The sequence below is a fragment of the Cryptomeria japonica genome, chromosome 11, assembly GCF_030272615.1.
Source record: "Cryptomeria japonica chromosome 11, Sugi_1.0, whole genome shotgun sequence".
Taxonomy (NCBI): domain Eukaryota; kingdom Viridiplantae; phylum Streptophyta; class Pinopsida; order Cupressales; family Cupressaceae; genus Cryptomeria; species Cryptomeria japonica.
In genome coordinates this window covers 386,470,217-386,480,760 of record NC_081415.1, presented here as the reverse complement: position 1 = coordinate 386,480,760, position 10,544 = coordinate 386,470,217, and positions in this window count along the sequence as shown.

Below are 10,544 nucleotides of genomic sequence, written 5' to 3'. Positions count from 1 at the left end.
GATGGGCAACCCAATGGTTGATGTGGTTGTACCTGTTAAGGGGCATGCTGGTTGAAACTAAATCTCGCTGATCATGAATGGCTGAACTTCCTTTTTTGTATTTATAATTTAAGATTCTCTGGAAAATAAACTACGAAGAGTAAAGGGAACAAGAAAATGACAATGAAACCAATATAATAAAAACTTAATTAACTACTCAGTTAGTTCCCTGCAATCCAAGAAATCATCAAATATTATCCAAGTTAGCATTCAATAATTGACCTCCAATAAACCTGCAAAATCATCAATTTCATAGACTTATGGAAATAAAATCATCAACAATATGGTCTATCATAATAATTCTCATACACCACTGATGTGCACAATATGATTCATAACGTGATAAACAAAAAGATCAAACCACATTGCTAACTCCTAATAATAGACATTACCAGATTACACAGAATAATTTCGTAGAATATAGACGTAGATCAGACAATCTACAAGTTGCTTCTTATATTAATCTCAATGAATGCGTAACAAAATAACTCAACTTCTTGATAATCTACAAAATACTCTAAAAATCTCCAAGTGGGCCACAAATCATCAAATTGGGGACCCTTACAAATGAATCCAAATTCTCAATTTATAGAAGTTTTCTGCCTTATTATCTAGGAAATAAATCTAACCTAAATTAAGAACTCAAACTAGGAGTCGCAGTTAACTTGCAAGTTTTTGCCTTGATACTCCAATTAACTACAATGAAATAGGGGCTGCATGAGCACTATGAAGACCATGTTGGGTGAGCCACATTTTTCGTAGTCATGCAGAATTTTTCTCAAAATTGGAACCTGAGTTGGAGCTGCAGTTGAAAATACAAAATTGGGGGTCATGCAAAAACCCTACTATCTTTAGCAACTGTATGTTCATCCTTCAATTTTTAATAAAAGCTCTATAATTATCCATTATGCATGCGACTGCTTGGACATGAGGATCATCTACGTGTTCAATTCTAAATTTATACTTCTTCAAAACTCCATCTGCATGTTTCTTTCCTTTCTCTAACTCCCCTATTGTCTCTGCCACCTCTTAACACTAGGTGATCAAGTATGTGTACCTGTCCATGAGGGCAACATCGAACTGGGCCGAAGGTCCTAAAATCTAGGCCTCCTATGCATCCCACTAATTCGAAACTTCTTGTTGCTCTATTATTCTGGTATTAGTTAATCCTAAACCAAAGGCTCCAAGAATATGTTTTACAAAATTCTCATATTTCAAAATTTCTCTGAGGAGAGGAACATGAATCTCTGCCATATCCTTCATATACTGCTGAAACATCTCAATCTTCAGCTCCAAAATGTATACATAGGACTGCAAGTTTTCACAACTGTCCCCTCCTAAGAGGTCCTCCTCCATCATTGTCTCTTCCCCTAACCACAATACTTTATTCAAAATTCAGAACTGTTTATTAAAAATGCTTAGCTTATGTTCCCATTGCATAGAACAAGAAGCTAAAGCTCCGCTTACCTAGACTACCTCTCGGTATATCCTCATAGTATCCTGTAGAAATAATCTAATTTTAGCCGGATTTACTTGGGCCCATGATTTAGCTGCAACAGCCACCCATCTCACCTCCACTAGTGCCTTCACTTCTCCCTCTGGCAGTGATGAGGTCGAAGGTAGGTCGTCAGCCCTACAAGAGTCTAGAGGTTTGCTCATTTCAATCAGCAGCTGCTTGAATTGCCCCAGTTGCACTTTGAGCTCCATGTTTGAAGCATGTTCTTTCTCTACATGCCCCCTGACAACACTTGTGGCTAATTCTAGAGTATCCAACTCTCCCCACTTGGTTTGTCTACCCAAATTTACCTGGGATATTTGATACTTAGGGGAAGCTTGTCCCTTAGCTCTGAGTGGAATTGCCACATCTGCAATCACTTCACCGGAGCCCATTTTTTATAGATGATGTACGGTTTTTGGCTTCTTAAACTTTGGTGGCTCCTCAGTGATTACTTGTTGCAAAGTGACTTTAGGAAGCTCTGCTTTTCTTTTTTTCTTTTCAAAAGTGAACTCGAGCCATTGCGGTATATCTTCATCCTTGTCACCTTGATGTGACACTATATCTGCAGTTATAACATGGACCCCCCCCTTCTCCTCCAGTTCATCTCTTTCCTCTACCTCTGTTTGCCCGGGATCTTGAGGTGAGATAACTTGGTGGGCTAGATTGGTTTGGAGAGCCTGTTGCTTATGTAATTCTCCCAATTTTCCACTAACCTATTCTCCAAACATCTTTTCTTCATCGTCCATCTCCGCCTCATCTTGCGCGACTGCTATGTCCTTGAGGAGGTCCTCTTGATCTTGAGGGGTTAGAACTAATCTTTCACTCACTAGGTCCTTCGCCTCATCCCCTTCATTCTCACCTCCTAGCGGCTGATGTTGCTCGATATCCTCTTCCTCCTGATCTAAATCAGATTCAATATTCCTAACTCTTATTCCTTTGGTGCTAGACCTGAAACCTTGCAGTCCAGGCTGCCCTACGGGTATATTAACTAGTGGTGGTGCAGGGGCGTTGCTACCTGGATCTTGTGTGGCAACTATTGAAGGTGGTTGAGTAGCTATATCTTCAGTAATTTCTATTTCTTCCTCTTGCTCCTGGGTACCTTCTCCTGCAATCTGCCCTATAGCTGTCCTTGGTGGAAGGACTTTGGCGAGTGGTAATGCTCCTAATCTATCAATCACTCCAAGGTCCGTTGCCTTCTTCAATAGGTCAGACTCCTTCATCTTATCTTTGAGTTTCTTCAATAAGTCCTCAATGCTTTCTTGAGGTTTCTCCTCCTCGTCAGTATCGGTGGATGTATTCTTTCTTGAGCTTGATCTCGTCTTCCGAGCATGCTCCTTATAACCCCTTGATTGGGGTACCCCTAAGGTGGACTCCTTCTATTTTCCCTTTGAGGCACTTGGCCTTACCCTTTGGCTTAGCCATTTCTTGGTCCTATTGATGACCACTATAGAAATATTTTCTATATTAGTGTCCTCATTCGCAGACCACCTTATCGGGGAGAGGGGCTTCTTATCAATTTCTAATCCTTTCTAAGCCGCATCGAACAGGTCTCCATCATCCCTGAGGTCTTTAGGGAGATTGGTCTTAATTTTGAAATCTCTTATCTGTGGCACAGATAACCTATTATAGTTTTTCTCCTTGATCTCAAAACTGTCCTGGAGGTTGGCCCAAAAATCCTCCAGTCTCGGCTTGTGTCCTTCATATGCCTTGGGCATAGCTTGTTTGAGCTTCCCGTAGGGATCATAAAATTCCCTAGCATAATCATATTCTTTCAAGTTCAAATCTTGAAGCTCTGGCTCTGCTAGCTTTGCAACCTGTATCTACAAGCATGAGAAGCATCCAATATATACTAAAAAATAAATGCCTTTTTTATGTTTTGATGATAGGAGAGATTGGAGGCCCAAAAGTTACCTTACATATTCCAACAAAATCACTCTACCATTGTAGTATTTGGGAAGCGACATTGGGTTCCATGTGAATCCGTTGACCCTAATGTAAGTAGAGCGTGGGTTTTGGATAAACCAACATGCCCACTCTCGGATAATAGCCATGGCCTCCGGGCTAATCTGGTATCCTGTGTCTCCTGTTAATTTAATTATTACCGGAAAAATGAAGGCATTATTAATTCTTTTGAAATGAGCCTTTGCATTGGCTAGGGGGAGTTGGGAATAATATTCCCATACCTTCTTTTGTCCTTCCCCATCCCCTAACTGACCCTCTACTTGTGGTCCCGGAAACTTTTCAGCTCTGGCAACCACCCAGATGACATAAGATGTGAAAAAGATTTTTTGGGTCTAGTGGACTTCCTTGATTTGTTTGCAAATATTGTCAAAGAGGATCTACGACCAATCAAAATATTGTTTTCCAATTAGGATAGTGGTAATATACTAGAACATCCATGGATGGAAATGTTTACAATCAGGCTTGTCAAAGGCCCTTCTCAACATAATAATCAAGTCTCTTTGGGGCTCCTTGAAGTCTACCCTCAGGATCTCTATTGCCTTGAGACCTATTTTTCTCTCTTCTTCCAACCATTTTTCATTCATGTGCCTTTTATTTGCTGCAACTTTGTCATTCCATACCTTTAAGGCCTCCTCTTCAGTTGAGAGGAATATCTCTTCTCTGGTTGGGATATCGAACACGAATCCCAGCATGTCAGGAGACAAGTCTATAACTGTCCTTCCTTGTGCATCAGTGTACTTTCTAGTATTCGGGTTGTAGAAATGAGAAATTTTCATTATAAATTCCGATGCTTGCATTGATTGGGGAAAAATCATTGTCTCCACTAAGCCTGATCTTTTGATTCTCCTGTGTAGGGCCTCCAGTTTGGGCTTATCTAGCCGGGTTCTAATATCTTCAATTTCAATATGGTCAATTTCTGTGTTAGTGACCCATTTGACTTGATCATCCAGCTTTGAGGAGTAGACTTGTCCTAGATAGTGGTATTTCATGGTAGCTGGAAGTTTGTCAATATCTTTGCTTCTTTTGCTAGAAGACGAGTCCATCTAACAACTTGAACCTGTAAGAAGAAAATGAGGATCAATCCCTTATCAAAAACATAAAAAGTTAATTCACTTCGGGACTTCGGGGTTCCAGAGTCCTGGGATAGGGAGTTTTCTTTTTAAAACTGGGTCTGGAACTCTGGGGTTCAAGGCTAGGTACTCATGGATGAAGTTCGGAACTTCGGGGTTTTGGGGTTCTAGGCTAGGTAGATAACACTTGATTTTGGAAATCCAGGGTTTTGAGGTAGGGAATTTAGGCTCATCTCGAGATCCTGTGGTCCCGAGCCAAATAACCAATAGGATTTTAGCAAGAGGATTTATAAAATGTAGACCTCGGAAATCCGGGGTTTCGGGCTAGGTGATAGGAATCCCTCATAGAAAAAGAAATAGAATGCAACTCCGAGGTCATCAAAACCAAGCTTCAACAAAATCTCAGAACTCCAGGGTTTCGGGGTAGGGAAGAGCAAACCACTTGGAACTCTGGGGGTTCGGGGTAGGAACAAGGACACACGGGGATACGGAAAAAAAAAAAAAAAAAACCCGTGACAAAGAGAAAAAAGATCTAACCTAAAAATGACCAAAAGAGCAAGAAAAATCACCTACCTGGTGGATCAAAATGCCCAAGAACGCAAAAGGAAGCTCAACAGTTCAGAGGCTGGCGGTTAGGAGGCAAGGAAGAAGGAGCTCTAAATGCACAAATGAAATTTTAAAGTTCATTATTCCTATTTATACCCCCTCCCAAACCTGTCTGTATGAGCGCTTTAAACAGGACCTTGGGACTCTGGGGTTCATAGATTCTGAGCTTGGTAGCAAGACACAAAACAAAACATCCTACCCCGAGACTCTGGGGGTCCGGGGTTCTGGGCTAGGAAAGTAAGCAAGCAAGGATCCACCTCGGGACTCTGGGGTTCTGGTTGGATCAGACACACACCTCGGGACTCTGGGACTCTGGAGTTCTAAAGTAAGGGATTCAAATACACACCTCGGGACTCTGGAACTCCAAAGTTTTGAGGTAAAGAACAAGAAAACAAAAGGCAAAGAAAATGACCTTGGGACTTCAAAATTTTGGGGTTCCGAGGTGGCCAAGGCAAAGAAACAAAGAAAGAGACCTCGAGACTCTAGGACTCTGGGGTTTCGAGTTAAAAGAACAAAAAGAAAAAGGACAAAGAAAAATCAAGCAACAACAATGGACCCATATTGCAACACAAGGAAACTTATGGGGGATAGATATGCAAGGCATAACACAACCAAGAACATGCAAGGATGATTTCCTCTTAATAAGCACAACTTTTAGCTTGCAATGCATCTTTCTTACTCTATAAACAACATTTATTCAATACAAGACTTACTAATCAAACCTCTCAAAATATTTTCTAACATTCTCATGCAAAAAGGTATTCCTCTAATTACTCATGTTATAGGGTAATGAATGCAATAAGGATCTTAGGCCCTCAATCAAAAACTTTCTTAATTCACACATTCCTTTTATACACACTAGATTATATTCATAAGTAAGCACTCAAATATTATAATCAATACAAACTACAACACCAAGTGGCATCCTTAATAATCATGTACCTAAATAGAGAAAAGAGGGAGAAAGATAGAGTGAGTTACCAACCAAACATTATTTATACCAAATCAAGTTCATTATATTCATTATGATACATAGCATTCATACATATTCCTAAGCATGCAAGCACTTCATTTCATTAATATGAAGGAACGATTCATCATTTCGACATAATAAAGTCAATAAGCATGATCATACAGAAATATTTATGCTTTTATATGCATATCATCATTAATAAGGAGGGGTATATACACTTTCATTCAGATATATAAACATGAACATCCATATGTCTAATAGTATCTTTGAATTCAAGAAGACAATAGAAATCATAGGGGCAACTCCAGACCACTTAATATCAAATCAACAATCACTTTAATTATAAGCATACACAAGAGACAAATACATATAATGTTAGTAAACAACTATAAACTAAGAAGAGATAGCACCAATAGATACAATCAAACAAGCTCCAGGGTTTTCATGACCTTTTCCAAAGCATACATGTTGGAGGATAAACACATAGACAAGAAGCACTATCTCTAACTTGCCACAAAAATACAAGACACAAAACTAATGGCAATAAAATTAACCAAATATCCCATTGTAGAAACTTGAGCTCTGATACTAGTTGTAATGCCCCACCAAGGAACCTTAGAAGACAACAAATAACTAAGAAATTAAACATAGTAGTATTTTTTATTAAATTAAATAACATTAAAAACTCGACAAGAAATTAAATATAACATTTACACATGTAGAAGATAATAATTCTCTTGACTATGTCCTCTTGCAAGTTCCCCAACGTTGCTACATAAATAATGCTCAAAACACCATCTAAGCATCTAGAACCATAATGCAATAACATAACATTACATAAGCATATACATCAATATCAATTGCTAGGTTCATTTTAAACACCAAAAAAAGTGTTCCTATGATAACCTTTATATAAGACATAATGATACATAACATCACATGAGGGTGGTCGATACCAACACCGCACCACTAAATACTAATTTAGATTACATTCTTTTGATTACTACATATTGCATTATATTACATCAAATTATATCATTCTCCCTAAGGGAGTGTCCAAATTACAATGATAAAGAAACAATTACAATGTTACAATAACAATGATAATAAATTACATAGCATCTTTTAATACATCATTGAATCATCTGCATCAAGCAGTAACAAAAAACTAGAATGAAGACTTAGAATCCATCCAACGCATGAACATGTCTACTAGTCTCCAATGAAGGTAGGGAACAACATGTTGACCATGTGGAACCCTTAGGTCCACCCCACTATGCTTTGTAGATTGACACGAGGCCTCACATGACACAAGGAGACACAAAGATACACATGGACAATGCAGGACTTAACACAAGGTTTCACCAAAGGCCTTGACACCACCACCTAGGATAGGGTACTAGGAAACAACTAGGGAAGAGTGTCATCACATGGCATCAACATGGGTTTCCATGGAATCTTCTCTAGGCCTCAATGCCCATTCGATCACACATGTAGAACCAAACAAACCTTTCATGAGGACAAGGGAGTTGGATTGTGCTAGCTCCACTTCCCCAAGATGGACATGCCTTCCCAAACCCATCCTTAGTCTAAACTAGCACTCAAGGCCGTGGGTTGGGGCATCACAATTATCTTGTTTAATATTTAATTCCCCTCAATTCATTTATTATGTTTTCACTTGTTAAAGAGACTCCCATTAAGATTACTTGGCAGGCACTTAGGGCCTCAACACCCAAATGAGAGCCACTCCCCCTAACTTGAGCCTAGAGACCACTAACCTAAGGTTTTCATTTCCAATAAGGTTATGATTCATCCAATAATATCTTTCACATAAATTCATAGATGAATCAAGTTTGAAAACTAAATCAAAATACAACATATAGCCTTCCTAACCTTCCTAATCACATACACAATATAGGTACTCCAAATAAACACACAAATTAATATACATCCAACCAACCATAGGAGAAACTCATATAAATAAAAATGAACATAAATCAAGCCTTAGTAACCCCATACATTGATACAATAGACAACAACCTCATGACAAGCCTTTGGAATCCACCTACACACCCGAACTAATGAAAAAAGTCAAACAACAAGTATGGGCCTCAAACTAAAATTTCTCCAATATAGTATTAAGAATTTTATTTAGATTATATTATTCCCTCATAATATATTAATGATTCATTTCAGATCTAAAAATGGATTCACAATTTATCTTGCCAATCCTATTGAAAACATCAAAACCAATCAACTAGACTTGCACAAAGGAACACCAAATAGAATCAAATCTTTATGGACACCATGCAAATTTATTTTCTGATATTCAAAAATAAAATATCAGGTATGAAATCTTATTTACCACAACAATAGATGATATATCTTTTATTTTCAATATCTCTACCAAACCCACAAAACCATGATAAAAATACACTACCCGATTCACTAAAAACACTACAAATTGATTATGTTTGAATAACAAATAGAAATAACAACATATAATATTGATTAAAACCATAATAAGAGAATCATAATTTTGAAGCATATCAACAAAACCCTACTCAAGAAAAAATTCATGCAAATATACTTGAAGATCACTGAAAACAACACAAAGATTTTTTTTTAAAATAGCACCTAAAAATTCAAGTAAGAAGAGGGCATCCAAACATAAAATTACTCATACAAAATCAGAATCATTTTCAGATTGAAAGTAAAGGTGATTAAATTCACATTCTTTCCATTTCTAAAGCAATGAGAACAAATCAAGCAAGAGGGAATCCAACTCTACCTTGAGTCCTGTGAAGAAACCAAGAAATGAAGATAGAAGAGGAAGATCGAATCACAAGGACAATCCATGCACAACCGACAATCCTCGCAATCAAAAACCAAGAATATGTAGCAACAAATTAACCAACAATCCTCCCCAAACAATTTCAATAAAACTCCAACAAGAAACCCTCACCAAGTGTACAAAGAATTGGAAACAAATTCCAACCAAATCCTCTCCTCACACATCAAAATAAAAAAAACCTCTCAAACTCCAACGAAAACCACCATTAATGAGCAGCCTTTCCTCTCCAAAAATAATACATAAAATAGTTCAAAATCCGCTCACAAAATTCAGTATAGGAAAACTCAACAACTCTCACATATAAATTTAAAAATTAAAACATAAACCAATATTAAGTTAATAAATAGAAATAAACTCCCCACCAATCAAAATCAATTAAATACTATATATATATATATATATATATATATATATATATATATATATATATCCCACTTAAAACATATTTACATAAATAAAGCTTTTATATCATTTATTATTTCCCACCAAAGGAACTGAATTAATCATATTCTAATAAATAATTGAACTCATAACTAAATAGTGAGAATAAACACTTTAATAAAAATAAAAATAAATCACATCTTTAATTAAATAATAATACTAATAATTATACTAACAATCATCAATAATTACATATAAAATAATATTATCATCCCAATTAAATATTACACATAAATACTTACTGTAGACACATAAATCTATCCACTAAATTAAATAAATATTTAATATATGTTTAATGCCCTAATATTCTTCTATTAATTAAATGTACATTTAATTAATTCATCTTGACCCCATTCTACTATTTCAATTAAATAAATTTCATAAATTTATTTAAATTAAAATTACTAATTATAGTCCAACTATTAAATAAATTTCATAAATTTATTTAAATTAAAATTACTAATTATAGTCCAACTATTAAATAAATTTATTAAATTTATTTAATTCCCCCCTGCTCATTTAAATAAATTGATTTATTTAAATAAATCCAAAATTAGCATGTACATTTAAATAAATAAACATTTATTTAAATCCTATTTACCCTCACCCACTTGCATTCTCCTACAAAGCCCACTTGCTCACTAACCCTTCTTCTAGATTCATCCAATCCCTTCCATTTTATCCTAAACCCAAGTTTCTAATCACTTGCACAATCCTAACCCCAAATTAACCCTCAACCCATCATCTCACCCATTTAGGACTCTTACAAAGTCTTAAATGCTTCCCTTCTTCAACACACTAACCCACATGGGTCTTGTCCCTTTGACCACGACCTAACCATGGGTAAACCTTGCACAAGATTTTACCCATTGGATAAAGCCTTTATGTAATAACTTAACCACATGAGGTTACCCTTATGTCTCCTCAAGCATTTAATTCTTCTCCCCTCTCCTCTCAAGCCCTCGCATGCCTATAAAAGGAACCCTCATCCTCAAGCAAAGAAGAAAACAACATTGTTATTATAGTGGCATAGGGATTTCTACTTAGCTTTGTCATAGAAATTCTATTTGTGCATTTGCATAGCAATAGGAGTTCATTTTC